The sequence below is a fragment of the Staurois parvus genome, unplaced genomic scaffold (genome assembly GCF_062004578.1).
Source record: "Staurois parvus isolate SC_StPar_1 unplaced genomic scaffold, SC_StPar_1.0 ptg000469l, whole genome shotgun sequence".
NCBI classification, from domain to species: domain Eukaryota; kingdom Metazoa; phylum Chordata; class Amphibia; order Anura; family Ranidae; genus Staurois; species Staurois parvus.
The window spans coordinates 2,814,331-2,829,968 of record NW_028318265.1 but is presented as its reverse complement, the minus strand read 5'-3'; the positions used below and the strand labels follow the sequence as shown (position 1 = coordinate 2,829,968).

The following is a 15,638-nucleotide window of genomic DNA, read 5'->3' as shown; positions in this document are numbered from 1 at the left end:
CGTTTGTCTTATGGTGTGAATGAGCCCAGTGAGTCTTGGAACATGGTGATCACAGAGGAACCCTCAGCCAGATGGGCTGCCACCCTGATTGATTTATATTTTATGTCAGCCCTTGAAATTTCCACTTGCCTGCTCGCATTAGGTGAGTGGAAATAAGTTGAGGGCGAGTGTGGAGCTGCATCTTAGGGGTGCGGGTGCCGCTGGCAGGTGGGGTTGAACAGGAGCTGATTCCTCTTCCAGTCTCTGCCCTCTGTCATTCTCTTAGCAGAGAATGAGTATTGTGGAGCCACATCGTGGGGGTCGGATGCGGCCAGCAGGTGGGTTGAACGGGAACCAATTCTCCTCTCAGTCTCTGTCCCCTGTCATTCTCTTAGCAGGGCCTGGTATACAGGGGAAGTGGGCGAAGAACTAGATGAAGCAGGGGTGGGCAGGGTGGGAGCTGCCAAAGTAACTGGTGGCCAGTAACTCTTAAGGCCTGGCTAGTAGCCCAGGACTTGAAACCCAAGGGCTGGCGATAATGGCAAGGAGATTGCACTACTGAAACCCTCGAGATATAAACAACATCAAAGGGCAACTCAGCCCATCAGGCTCCACCTACAGCTGAATTATAACTTTGTTGAACTGTCCCTCTATCATTCTTCCTTTGTGATTGTTGATGGAATTCCAGCCGTTGGGCAGTATAAATAAACTCTGAGCAGTTGAATTAGTAATAATTTCTATTGCGTAATGTTCGGTGAAGTTGGGATTTATGTACGTATTGTAAGTGTGACTTTTAAGTTATTGTTTAATAAGGAGTATCGGTCATTACTGACCTGTTGCTTAGTTTTTTGTTTGTTGTTTCCACTTGTTGCCATGCCGGCTTCTCCCCTTGTTTTTTTAGCACATTTATTTAATTCCTTAAAGTTTATGAAACCCATTCAGTAAAATCTCATACAATCTTTAAGATATCAATGTATTTTCAAAATTTATTTTCAGTTTTTTTTTTAAATATGAAGCTTTTGGTAAATTAAAAACTGTAGCTGCTGACTTTTAAAAAACAGCCACTTACCTGTCCCTCGGTCCCGTGGTGTGTCCCCGCAGCCCGTATCACCAGCCATCCTGTATTCCAGGAGGCCGGCATCTTCAGTGTGGGCACCCGGCTATGACAACTTGCAGCTTCACAGCCGGGTACCCACTGCGCATGCACAAGTTGCACTCCGCTTCACCAATGGTCCTGTAGTCTTCTGGGACCTGTCACTTGTCCCAAAAGACTACAGGGAGGAAGGACACCTTCCATTTCTGATTGCCTGGGCGATCGGACCGGAAGTGACAGCTGGTACCTGTCAAATTCGAGTGCCCTCGCCCCCCAAAGGTGCCAATCCTTAATGGGGAGCGGGGGAGCAGTCCTTAAAGCGGAACTTTCCCTTTTGGGTGGAGCTCCACTTTAATGGTGATCCTGCCATGAAGGTCATTGCACAGGCACTTCCTGTTAAAGAGTGACAACTCCCTGTCCCTTTCTCCCAATTGTAGTCCTCCATTGTCATGTTATCACAAAGGCTTACGATAGAGACTGCAAGTGGCTGTTTCAACACACATTAGACAGGTATGGGCTACTGTTGTCACCATCAGGAAACCCGTCCTGAGAAATGCCATGTAGCCATCACTGGAGCGCATGTAGGTAGGAAGTGCATGCAAAGACGCTGCAGGAAATCGCCAACACTGAGATGGAACAAAGGAGATCAAAAGGAGAAATCAAGAATTTTAATAAAAAATATGGTAGTTGTTTTTGACACACAGTGCATAGAGGAAACAATATATAATTCAGCTAGCATCCATTCAGGCCACGGCGAGTAGCAACACGCATGGCAATGTTAGGTAACACACGTTAAGTGCATTGGTGTGCTGCAATGTCGTTGGCTTTAAATTACATCTGAACTGCAGAGCACTGCATCATGCGGTAATGCACTACCTTGCATCCAATTTTTGGTCTATTGTGGTCAGATGAATTGGCTGCTGTAAACCATGGCACGCTAACGAGCTTCAAAACGCAACAGATCTGACTGGGGTGAATAAGACCTTAGGGTTTAAGTCTACTCTCATTTTTGATATCATAGGTGTCGAAGTCCACTCGCTAAACGTTTAGCTTTGCAAATATGTTTGGAAGAAAAAAGGGGTGCGTTGCGCTTAGGAAAGAAATTAATTAACATATATGTGAAAGAATTTAACTATATATAAGATACCTATATTGCAGCAGTCCTAAATGTGAATTCCTAAACACAAAATCGTATATATTTCATAAATGGACTGCGCTAAGGTCACAAATAGACAAAATAATCTGTGCAATCTTTAAAGTGATAACACTGAGCAAGATACAAATACAATATTAATATTCAGTCCCAACATGTGAATAATTGGTGCAACGGTGCTGTATCTTTAAAGAGTGTGTGGTGTGAGCTAACAGCCCACACCACACACTCTGCCTTTCTATAGGAGCATTTTTAAGCCCGTAATATATTTTCTGTGTATTGTTGGTGCATTTGTTAGGCCTCTTTTTTACCAACAGGTCGTGTTTGTAGTGTCTCCTACAATTTTATTATAATTAAAAAATGCAACACAAGCAGGATTTTAATTTTCTAATTATTTAAAGCGGAAATACAATATTAATATTCAGTCCCAACATGTGAATAATTGGTGCAGCGGTGCTGTATCTTTAACGGGGATACTCCATACTGAAATGACAAGTGCTTCACTGTGTTCACACTGGTGCCTCACATAGATGTAAACTCACCGTCATTTCATGACCACCTATCTCTAGGTAAGTCACACTCGCTTTTTGGGACTATCCCAGTGTGTAATCCGGTCCTGATGGCCGATATTCCTTCGCCCTTATAACTGTGGCTGCTGGTAGTAACCATTGACTTTCCACTAGATCTGCATCAATGTTAGGCAACTCCTCTCCTCCACAGGCAGTATTTCATATATTGCATGTGTGTTTCATGTGCGTTGCATTAGGCTGCCCTTTCATTTTGACCTCCACAATGCATTTAAACTGGACATGCAGATTTTATTTTTAATACAACGCATTTCTATGCATGGAACATTCCCTTTTGTGTGTTTGTTGGTGTGGCATTTAAAATGAATGGCACCACAACACATCAAACACCTTTTTGTCACACATACTTTGCAGTAATGTCTGTTCTACTGTGTGTTACTATAATGCATTCAGTGTGAATGGCCCAGTTCATACAATATTGTGCCATTAATGTGTGATAGAATGCGGAGATGTAAATAGACCCTCTGGGTCTAATTAGATATTACAATAGCAGGCAATGCACCCGGACTGCAGCACAACACAATGCACATTCCATGCCTTGTGGTGCACTGCATTGAAACAAAAACAGGTTGTGTCTGCTTTATTGAGAATGAAGGTGGTCTATCATCCTGAACAAAATAAATGGGCTGCCTTTAACGTACATAAAAAGAAATAAAGCAACCTGTAGTGTGAAGGAGGTCACAAGTCAAAGCAGCCCTAAGCATATGCCCAGTATTCGCAGAAATGTGACATTGGTAAGCAGATTGGAATAAATCCTGATCCTCGGTTCCCATAGTATGGCATAGATTGTGGATGATGAACAGATTGAGAACGAGGCATCAGAGTGACATGATTAAACTGAAGACCTCAGAACATTTAATTAGAAAAACAGAATTTCAGCCGCGGCTTAATCTGAAGATCGCCCACACATTGATCTGTAATTAATGTCCGCTGTCCCTCTGGGCTGCCAAGACTTTGTTTTTCTTGGCTGTGTCCTTTCCTCTTTTACGAGTTCCCATAACTGGAACCTCATACTAACGCCAGCTACCCACAGGGATTGCATGGCCAAAACCACTAAGGGAAGAGACAAGCTCAGTGATCAACTGGGCCTCTTCACTGAAGAGATGTGAGCTAAGGTTTTGAACATGTGATGACGAAATTAGGAGATGCTGGAATTTTTTGGCAACATACAGTAATTGAAATCGTTATGGATGGTGAAATAATCATAATTTGGTAATATTTAAGGATGCAATGGGCTTAAAGTGCCTCCGGAGGGTTATGGAACTCCTTTTAGCTGGGCAAATGACATTGGATGCTGAGGAACACAGAAGCCCCAATGTTAACCCAGATACAAACCCTTTGTTCATAAACAAAGTCTCTTTAGGGTTATGGAAGCTCCTTTCATCTAAACTGGACCTGTTCTTGCTCAAAGAAATGACCCCCTTTTTCTAGGCACATAACTTCCAATGCTGAGGAACACAAAAGTCCCCATGCTAACTCTGATACAAACCCTTTGTTTATAAACCTAGTCTCCTTAGGGTTATGGAAGCTCTTCTCACCTATACTGGATCTTTTCTTGTTCAAAGAAACACCCCTTCCCCATTATCTGGTGACATGACATTGAAAGCTGAAGAACAGAGGAGCCTCCATGCTAACCCTAATACAAATTCTTTGTTTATAAACAAAGTCATGTGATTACAATATATTTGATATAAAACAAAGCCTTGCAATTTTTACAAGCTACATGGCAAAATTTCAGGCAAGTATTGATTACATTTCCAATTAACTTTATTTTAGACTGATTGGTAACTGACGTTGCTGATAGTTACACATGGGAGAACATGTTGGAGATAGAGATTGTAGGTGCTGAGCTAACAGCCCACACCACACACTCTGCCTTTCTGTAGGAGCATTTTTAAGCCCGTAATATATTTTCTGTGTATTGTTGGTGCATTTGTTAGGCCTCTTTTTTACCAACAGGTTGTGTTTGTAGTGTCTCCTACAATTTTATTATAATTGAAAAATGCAACACAAGCAGGATTTTAATTTTCTAATTATTATTTAAAGCGGAAATTCACTCTCCCAATCAACATTGACTATTTTTAATCCTTGTGCTGCTAGCATTAGTAAATAGAAAGTAAGGTATATTCTATTCGCTTGTTTTAAGCTTTTTTGTTCTACAATTCTTCAGTTACTTCTTGGTTACCAGGCCTAGGCAAATGATGTCATACATCCCAGGAGTCTTCAGGACGGAGGAGTGGTTTTCTCTGCTAAGCACACCCTCCTTCCTGAGCTAAGGACAGATGGATTCCAGGAAGTAGCTGCTATATGAATCATCTGCCGTTTTTCAAGATGGCTGCAGCCAGAAATGCAAGGGGGAATTTATTAAGTGAGTTCTCAACAAAATAAAGCATTGAGACATGGATGGAAAGATGAGTTTGCTTTGAATAATAAAAATGAATTAAATAGCATTTTTGGTTTGTGGTGCTCAGATGCAGTGTAGATCCGCTTTAAAGAAATAATCTTCCCAGTAGCAGATGAGGAATGGCGTTACTGTATTTATTGCATGATTATTTTATTTTACAAGGTTTTGATCAAGCCATCACGTAGGTGGGAAACAACCAGATTGCGCTGTGTTATAGTAGGTTGGTGTCGCATCCGGAAAACAAACAGCCGGCCCTGTAATTGTGATTGTGGGGTGTCTAGGCTGAGGCAGAGATCCAGCAGCCGCCACCAGAAGCTGCGCCATCCGCTGATCCCCATGGGGGGTTCTGGGTCAGATCGGTGAGTGCAGCATCTGCTTCCCTCCTCTCCATCTGCTCTCCATATATGAGATCCATCCCTGACTACACCACCACTCTCTCTATGCCAGGCAGGATGGCAAGCCCATAGATGTGAGAGCTGGGATTTCACTTGATTGCTAATCACAGAAAATCCATTTACAGTGTAATATTTCCGGCACAACATTTCCGACTCTTGATCGCCATTTTTTGATCTTTTTTACACAAGTAAAAACCATCTTACATGAAAGGCTATGATGTTTGCACCAGCAGTATAAGATGAGTTACTGACTTCCCGAAATAAATATATATGTTCAAATGAAATGAATAAGCATGAAAAAATGAAGGTGTATCTAAAGCCGTTTTTTTTCTTCTGCTAGGAAGTCTAGGAAGATTCACCTCGTTGTCACCATTGTCCCTGGGACTGATAGGGAGGGAAAAATCAAAGATTAGAAAGGGAAACCTTCTAACAAAATGTGTTGACAACTTAGAAGGGATTTTCCTCAATTTAAAGAAGTTTCTGCTCATTTCCTGTTGTGCCCCTAGGCCTTGACAGCCCACATTCCCACTATCACAATCATTTTTTTCATGTATTTTTCTAATTTTATTTAACAATAATTAATTAATAATTAAATAATAATTGTTTATATCTAGCAAATAAACATAAAATACACCAAAATTGCCCATAGCCCCTTTTTGGGGTTAAATAAAATCATACTTTATAATAATATTTATGAACTTTAATGACCACGGTGACTTAAAGAAGATCTAAATAACTGTGCTTTAAATGTTGTCTGCCCACTGTCTTCAGTGATACTGTATAATGTTTATTAAAAAAAAAAGTGTAAAAATCTCTTTTTTTTTAATCTTTTTTTTAGTGTCTTTACTAAATTCAATGGGTAGGCAATATTTGCTTGATTAGTAGATAGCCTTTCTTTCTTCTTTAAAGCTGCAGCTTATGTTGGCCTATGAATTCCTTTCTTTAATCCCCCCCCTTCCTTAATTGTCCATCTGTCCCTCTGGGCAGCACAGTGGCTAAATGGTTAGCACTTCCACCTGGCAGTACTAGGGTCGTTGGTTCGAATCCCAGCCACGGCACCACCTGCCTGGGGTTTGCATGTTCTCCCTGTGCCTGCGTGGGTTTCCCCACACTCCAAAGACATGCTGGTAGGTTAATTGGATCCTGTATAAATTGGCCCTAATATATGTGTATGAATGTAAGTTAGGGACCTTAGATTGTACACCCCTTGAGGGTTAGGAACTGATGTGAATGTAAAATATATATGTGTAAAATTGACAGTGCTATATAAGTACCTGTAATAAAATAAATAATATTGTAGACCCTATGATGTCATCACTGGGTTTTTCTATGCAATGCAGGCATATTAAGGCAGGTGGGAGGGTCCAGCAAAGTGCTGTACATAAATAGCTTTCTGTAAACACCACAGTACCTCTCCAAGGAGCCATCAGCCCTCATGCAAGCAGTGGGCTGGCTCTGGGGAGGAGTTATGCAAATATAAAATTCTTTGAGCGGTGGATGTTATTCTGGAGGAGAGGTTGTTTCTAGGTTGGCTGCACTTTCATGCAGACCACCCTAGGTAATCCCCACATGTGATGCTGAGCCTCCATGATTAAAAGAACTGAAATCCAGTGGCTGAAAGGGGAGGGACAGTCATGCTGAGGAGAAAAGTGCTAGATGATGCTGAACGTTCTCCAGCCAGGAAATGAGGCAGACTCTGATTTGCTGCAGCTTCTAATACACATTTTGAGAAGCTAGTTCATCTTTAAAACCCTAAACGGGTCTGCCATATGACTCCAACCCCATTTGTAAACATTAGCGTACCCCAATAAACCATCTGTCCAGCAACATCACCTTGTTCTGCGGACAAAGCAAAGAAAAGCAGAATATAACCCTGCCTGCCTTCAAAAATGTAATAGGGACCCTGATCTAATTATTTGCCAACTGTTAGGGGTGCTGTCCTGTGGGGCCATAATGCCAAACACTGTGGTTCATGAAGAAATGAGGGGAAATATCTCCAGCAGGACACAGAAAAAAACAAACGAAAAAGGTTTAGGTTTACAGTAATCCTTGCCCTAAAAGAGGGGCGTCAGGGTTGGTGTCACCCGGCACAATAACACTTGGTGACACCCCCTCCGACGATCCCCGCAGAATAGATCGGAACTGCGGATTGAGCATAATAGATCGGAGTCCAATCCATTATGCTCCCCAATCTGCAGATCCGATGTGGGGATCGTCGGCATGCAACCTACACGGGGTGGCACTGGACCTTCTCCACCAAAAGGTAAGTTGTAAAGAAAGCCGACGATCCCCGCAGGATGGATCAGATCCATTATGCTCCCCAATCCGCAGATCCGATGTGGGGATCGTCGGCATGCAACCTATACAGGGGTGACACCGGACCCGCTCCACGAAAAGGTAAGTTGTAAAGAAAGCCGACAATCCCCGCAGGATGGATCAGATCCATTATGCTCCCCAATCCGCAGATCCGATGTGGGGATCGTCAGCATGCAACCTACACGGGGTGGCACTGGACCCTCTCCACCAAAAGGTAAGTTGTAAAGAAAGCCGACGATCCCCGCAGGATGGATCAGATCCATTATGCTCCCCAATCCGCAGATCCGATGTGGGGATCGTCGGCATGCAACCTATACAGGGGTGACACCGGACCCGCTCCACGAAAAGGTAAGTTGTAAAGAAAGCCGACAATCCCCGCAGGATGGATCAGATCCATTATGCTCCCCAATCCGCAGATCCGATGTGGGGATCGTCAGCATGCAACCTATACGGGGGTGACACCGGACCCGCTCCACGGAAAGGTAAGTTGTAAAGAAAGCCGACGATCCCAGCAGGATGGATCAGATCCATTATGCTCCCCAATCCGCAGATCCGATGTGGGGATCGTCGGCATGCAACCTATACAGGGGTGACACTGGACCCGCTCCACGAAAAGGTAAGTTGTAAAGAAAGCCGACGATCCCCGCAGGATGGATCAGATCCATTATGCTCCCCAATCCGCAGATCCGATGTGGGGATCGTCAGCATGCAACCTATACGGGGGTGACACCGGACCCGCTCAACGAAAAGGTAAGTTGTAAAGAAAGCCAACAATCCCCGCAGGATGGATCAGATCCATCCTGCAGGGATCGTCAGCTTGCTTTACAACTTATGTTTTCATGGAGTGGGTCCGGTGTTACCCCGTGCGGTAGGTGTCACCCGGTGCGGGCCGCACCCCCCGCACCTGCCTCGGGACGCCACTGCCCTAAAATCTAACCCCTTAACCCTTTACCTAATTCCTAAAGTAGTTGTACATTTCTGAAAAGTAAAATGGACAAAGCATATCCTTCTATAGCAGGGGTAAGCAACCTTATAGAGGTAGAGATCTGCCTGAACAACATGGGAGAAGTCAAAGATCACCGGGCACAGTGTCACCTCCTAATACCTGATTTATCATTACTATAGGTACTTACAGTATATAGTGCCATCAATTTACACAGCACTTTAAATGTATATTGTACATTCACATCAGCCCCTGCCCTCAAGGAGATTACAGTCTAAGGCCCATAACTCACATTCATACATACACATACTTGGGCTATTTAGACAGGAGCCAACTAACCCAGCATGTCTTTGGAGTGTGGGAGGAAACCCACGCAGGCACAGGGAGAACATGCAAGCTCCAGGCAAGTAACAGCATGGTTGAGATTTGAACCGACAACCCTAGCGCTGCTAACCACCTAGCCACTGTGCTGCCCTCTAATTGCCATGCTACTGTGTTGCAATTGAATGCATTGTACGACAATCATGGGTTTAAATCAGATGGTGAGGAGGCAATATATCGCCTTCTTACCACCTGTCAGACACACTCGGATCGCTTGTCAGAGGAGCAGTAGGGTTTACTGCACTTTTGAATGAGCTCTTAGTGGCATTTGGCAGCAGCACCCCTAGGGCTGGTTCACACATAAAGTTGGGGGTGGTAAAACCCGGTGGCTGAGTAGTGGTTTTACCGCCCCCAATCCCTACCCCCAAAGATGTACACATGCCACAGCAGGAATTACACCCCCTATTGCTTTTAGTGGATACTACCGCTTGCCAATCACATAAATCAAGTAACTGGGGCCACTTTGCAAGCGCCCTGCAACTGCATGCATCTGTGGGGTCCAACTGCATGCATTTGTGGGGTCCAAGGGGTTAAAACAGGTGGTGAGAAAGCAACACAACGCTTCCTGCTTTAACCCCTTGTTTGCTGTACTGCACTAGGTTGCAGGGCACTTGCAGAGCAGCCTCATTCACTTGAATGGGTCATGCTTGACAAGTGCTACACCCTCTAACCATGACAGGGCGTGTAGAAAAAATGTATTTTGCTGTCTGAACTTATGACCCTCACAAGTTTGCTTCAGGCAATTGCAATCTTACCCCCCCCCCCCCAATTCTCTCTTGTAGCCATGTTGTATAATGGGTGTATTAAATGCAGCACGGCGTGGGCGGCAATGGGGGGACTCTTGTGACTCGGCTCTTTTGCATGGTAGACAGAGTTTGTATCTGATGTGTGAGCACAAGGGAAGTGTCATCAGAGGGGCCATCTCTGAATGGGTAAGCCACATGTCTGCTGTTTGCTGTGGCTACACACATGGCCTGTCCGCACATAGACTGAAGGACATGTGAAAAAGGGTGGAAGTCAAATCTGATGCATGTTGCAGCTGATTTTGTTGAGCAAGGAAATACATGTGCAGTTTGATTGCGCAGAGGTAGGCAGTACATGGTTCAGTTTGATTACGCAGAAGTAGGTAGTATATTGTTCAGTTTGATTACGCAGAGGTAAGCAGTACATGGTTCAGTTTGATTGGGCTGAGGTAGGCAGTACATGGTTCAGTTTTATTACGCAGAGGTAGGCAGTACATTGTTCAGTTTGAATGTGATAAGGTAGGCAGTATGTTATTCAGTTTGATTGAGCAGAGGTAGGTAGTACATTGTTCAGTTTGATTGCGCAGAGGTAGGCAGTACTTAGTTCAGTTTGAATGTGCCAAGGTAGGCAGTATGTTATTCAGTTTGTTTGCACAGAGGTAGGCAGTACATGGTTCAGTTTGAATGTCCTGAGGTAGGCAGTGCATGGTTCAGTTTGAATGTCCTGAGGTAGGCAGTGCTTGGTTCAGTTTGAATGTGCCAATATAGGCAGTACATGGTTCAGTCTGAATGTGTCGATGTAGGCAGTACATGGTTCAGTCTGAATGTGTCGATGTAGGCAGTACATGGTTCAGTCTGAATGTGTCAATGTAGGCAGTACATGGTTCAGTCTGAATGTGTCGATGTAGGCAGTACATGGTTCAGTCTGAATGTGTCGATGTAGGCAGTATGTGGTTCAGTCTGAATGTGCCCATGTAGGCAGTACGTGGTTCAGTCTGAATGTGTCGATGTAGGCAGCACATGATTCAGTCTGAATGTGCCGATGTAGGCATTATGTGGTTCAGTCTGAATGTGCCGATGTAGGCAGTGCATGGTTCAGTCTGAATGTGCCAATGTAGGCAGTACATGGTTCAGTCTGAATGTGTCGATGTAGGCAGTACATGCTTCAGTCTGAATGTGCCGATGTAGGCAGTACATGGTTCCGTCTGAATGTGTCGATGTAGGCAGTACATGGTTCCGTCTGAATGTGTCGATGTAGGCAGTACATGGTTCAGTCTGAATGTGCCGATGTAGGCAGTACATGGTTCATTCTGAATGTGTCGATGTAGGCAGCACCTGGTTCAGTTTGAATGTGTCAATGTAGGCAGTAGGTGGTTCAGTCTGAATGTGCCTATGTAGGCAGTACATGGTTCAGTCTGAATGTGTCGATGTAGGCAGTACATGGTTCAGTCTGAATGTGCCGATGTAGGCAGTGCATGGTTCAGTCTGAATGTGCCGATGTAGGCAGTACATGCTTCAGTCTGAATGTGTCGATGTAGGCAGTACATGCTTCAGTCTGAATGTGCCAATGTAGGCAGTACATGGTTCAGTCTGAATGTGTCGATGTAGGCAGTACATGGTTCAGTCTGAATGTGTCGATGTAGGCAGTACATGGTTCAGTCTGAGTATGCCGATGTAGGCAGTACATGGTTCATTCTGAATGTGTCGATGTAGGCAGTAGGTGGTTCAGTCTGAATGTGCCTATGTAGGCAGTCCTGGTTCAGTCTGAATGTGCCTATGTAGGCAGTACATGGTTCAGTCTGAATGTGTCGATGTAGGCAGTATGTGGTTCATTCTGAATGTGCCAATGTAGGCAGTACATGGTTCAGTCTGAATGTGTCGATGTAGGCAGTACATGGTTCAGTCTGAATGTGTCGATGTAGGCAGTACATGGTTCAGTCTGAATGTGTCGATGTAGGCAGTATATGGTTCAGTCTGAATGTGCCAATGTAGACAGTATGTGGTTCAGTCTGAATGTGTCGATGTAGGCAGTACATGGTTCAGTCTGAATGTGTCGATGTAGGCAGTACATGGTTCAGTCTGAATGTGTCGATGTAGGCAGTATGTGGTTCAGTCTGAATGTGCCAATGTAGGCAGTACATGGTTCAGTCTGAATGTGCCGATGTAGGCAGTACATGGTTCAGTCTCAAAGTGCCGAGGTAGGCAGTATATGGTGAAGTTTGATTGCGCTGAGGTAGGCTAGGTTCTTTTATGATGTGTTTTTGCCGCACTATTTCATGTTTAATGCGTTTTTTTGGAGCAAGAGGAGACTTCTGTTAAACACGAAACACTACCAAATCCGCATATACATTTGTTTTTGATGTGCTTCCATTTAAGTTTATGGACCCAAAAATGCACCCCCCTGTATGAAAAAAATTCCCTGCACCTCTTTCAAAAATGCACTGCAGGAAACTGCATAGATGTGAATGGGACCCATAGAAAACCATGATAAATTGATTGGCATGCGTTCCTGCACTTCTGAAAATGCACTAAAAGTCCTGAATCTAGTCTATGCAGATTGCAGTTTAATTGCACTCCAGTAGACATTAGATGCTGCAATTTGAAGGTACTGAGGTAGGTAAGAGATGTTGCAGTTTGATTTTATCGAGGTAGGCTCTACATGGTGCACTGTGATTGCACTGAGGTTGACAGTAATGCAGTGTAATTGCTCTGATGTAGTGGTACATAGTGTACTTTTATTGCACTTAAATAAACAGTAGATGCAGCAATTTGAGTGAACTTAAGTATAAAGGTGTTGCTGCAGCTTGATTTTACTGAGGTAGGCAGTAGATGCTGCGATTGTACTCAGGTAGGCAATAGATGCTATGATTGTACCAAGATAGGCAGTAGATGCTGCTATTGTACCAAGATAGGCAGTAGATGCTGTGATTGTACTGAGGTAGGCAGTAGATGCTGTGATTGTACCAAGATAGACAGTAGATGCTGTGATTGTACTGAGGTAGGCAGTAGATGCTGTGCTTGTACCAAGATAGGCAGTAGATGCTGTGATTGTACTGAGGTAGGCAGTAGATGCTGCGATTGTACTGAAGTAGGCAGCAGATGCTGTGATTGTACCAAGATAGGCAGTAGATGCTGTGATTGTACTGAGGTAGGCAGTAGATGCTATGATTGTACCAAGATAGGCAGTAGATGCTGCTATTGTACCAAGATAGGCAGTAGATGCTGTGATTGTACTGAGGTAGGCAGTAGATGCTGTGATTGTACCAAGATAGGCAGTAGATGCTGTGATTGTACTGAGGTAGGCAGTAGATGCTGTGATTGTACCAAGATAGGCAGTAGATGCTGTGATTGTACTGAGGTAGGCAGTAGATGCTGCGATTGTACTGAAGTAGGCAGCAGATGCTGTGATTGTACCAAGATAGGCAGTAGATGCTGCGATTGCACCGAGGTAGGCAGTAGATGCTCCTATTGTACCGAGATAGGCAGTAGATGCTGCGATTGCACCAAGGTAGGCAGTAGATGCTGCGATTGCACCGAGGTAGGCAGTAGATGCTGCAATTGCACCAAGGTAGGCAGTAGATGCTGAGATTGCATCGAGGTAAGTAATAGCTGCTGCGATTGTACCGAGGTAGGCAGTAGATGCTGCGATTGTACCAAGGTAGGCAGTAGATACTGCGATTGCACTGAGGTAGGCAGTAGATGCTGCGATTGCACCGAGGTAGGCAGTAGATGCTGCGATTGTACCGAGGTAGGCAGTAGATGCTGCGATTGTACCGAGGTAGGCAGTAGATGCTGCGATTGCACCGAGGTAGGCAGAAGTTGCTGCGATTGCACCGAGGTAAGCAGATGCTCCAGTTTGATTGTGCTGGTGTACATTTTCAGGATAATAGAAATGAACAATAATTTGTATGTTTGCGTGCAAAACAGCAATGATAAAGTATGATTTACAAGGAAAAGCATAATTGCAGGTTAATAATGCAATTACATCATGTGAATAATATGCTCCTGCAATAATATAATGCTGTATAAGACATGCACACAAGCATTTGGAAAGGTTTCTTTATGACAAGAACTGTGAAAATCTAGAACAATTTCCTCAAGAGCTAGTTCTATGCAGCTCTGTAGATCATTTACAGAAAGGGTCTGGTTGTATTTTTAACTGCACAGGATGGAGATTCTTTTCCCATTAAAGCACACTTTATAATGATATTTTGCCTGCTCTGGATCAGATACACACCACACATAGCTTCACACACAAAATAGTAATCCGCCCCAAAGAGATGCAAGTTTGATTGTACACACCGAACGGCTACATTTAACAACAAAAGTGGCAGCGGTCTGCAGTAACCTTTAGCAACCAAATATCATCTCTGGAAAATATTCAATGTCCATCAAACAGATTCTACTTTACGTGACATCAGACCCAGCGCTGCAGATTTGGCCACTCACCAACCCTGACCCAGATGTCCAGATTTGTGGACCGTCATTCCCATGAACAGGGAGCCTTTTATTTCATTAAGGATCAGCAGAGCATAATCATCCCAGAGACCGAGCACAATGAGCCCCATTCATCCCCTACCATCACTTCCCAGAATTACTAACTTCTCCAAGAGAAAAAACAGAAGTAGTCTTTAAACAGACATACAGACATTGATGGACAGATAATTACAACTAGATAGATAGACAGAGAGATAGATAGATAGATAGATAGATAGATAGATAGATAGATAGATAGATAGATAGATAGATAGATAGATAGATAGATAGATACAGTTGTGCTGAAATGTTTGCATACACTGGCAGAAATTGTGACATTTTGGCATTGATATTGAAAATATGACTGCTCATGCCAAAAAATGCTCTTTTATTGAAGGATGATGATCATATGAAGTCATTTATTATCAAATAGTTGTTTGCCTCGTTTTTAAATCACAATGATAACAGAAATCACGAAAATGGACAAGTACAAAAGTTTACATACCCTGGAATGTTTGGCCTTGGTACAGGCACACAAGGTGACACTCGCGGGTTAAAATGCCAATTAGAGGTTAATGTCTCACATCTGTGGCTTTTTAAATTGCAATTAGTGTCGGTGTATAAATAGTCAATGTGTTTGTTAGCTCTTACGTGGAAGCACTGACTAGGTTAGATACTGAGCCATGGGGATCAGAAAAGAACTGTCAAAAGTCCTGCATGACAAGGTAATGGAACTTTATAAAGATGGAAAAGGACATGAAAAGATGTCCAAAACCTTGAATATGCCAATCAGTACTGTTAAATCACCTATTAAGAAGTGGAAGGTTCGGGGATCTCTTGATACCAAGCCAAGGTCAAGTAGACCAAGAAAGATTGCAGCCATAACTGACAGAAGGGGTACATAGGGGTACATAGCAGGGGTGTCAAACTGGTGGCCATCAAGCTGTTGCACAACTACAAGTCCCATCATGCCTCTGCCTTTAGGAGTCATGCTTGTAACTGTCAATCTTGCAATGCCTCATGGGACTTGTAGTTTGGCAACAGCTGGAGGGCCGCCAGTTTGACACCCGTGGTGTAGAGGGTCTTGTTTATGCACCCAGGGAATGGCAGGAGTTCCGTGCATCCTTGTGCAGCCAGCCTATATAAATCAATGACAGTCAGAGAGATG

General features: G+C 43.7%; 1 protein-coding gene across 1 annotated transcript in view; it reads left to right on the top strand.

The window, feature by feature from the left end:
* Window positions 1-15,638, top strand: part of ST8SIA1 (ST8 alpha-N-acetyl-neuraminide alpha-2,8-sialyltransferase 1) — an 82,611-nt gene that overhangs the window by 27,054 nt on the left and 39,919 nt on the right. The gene's annotated exons all lie outside the window — the stretch shown is intronic.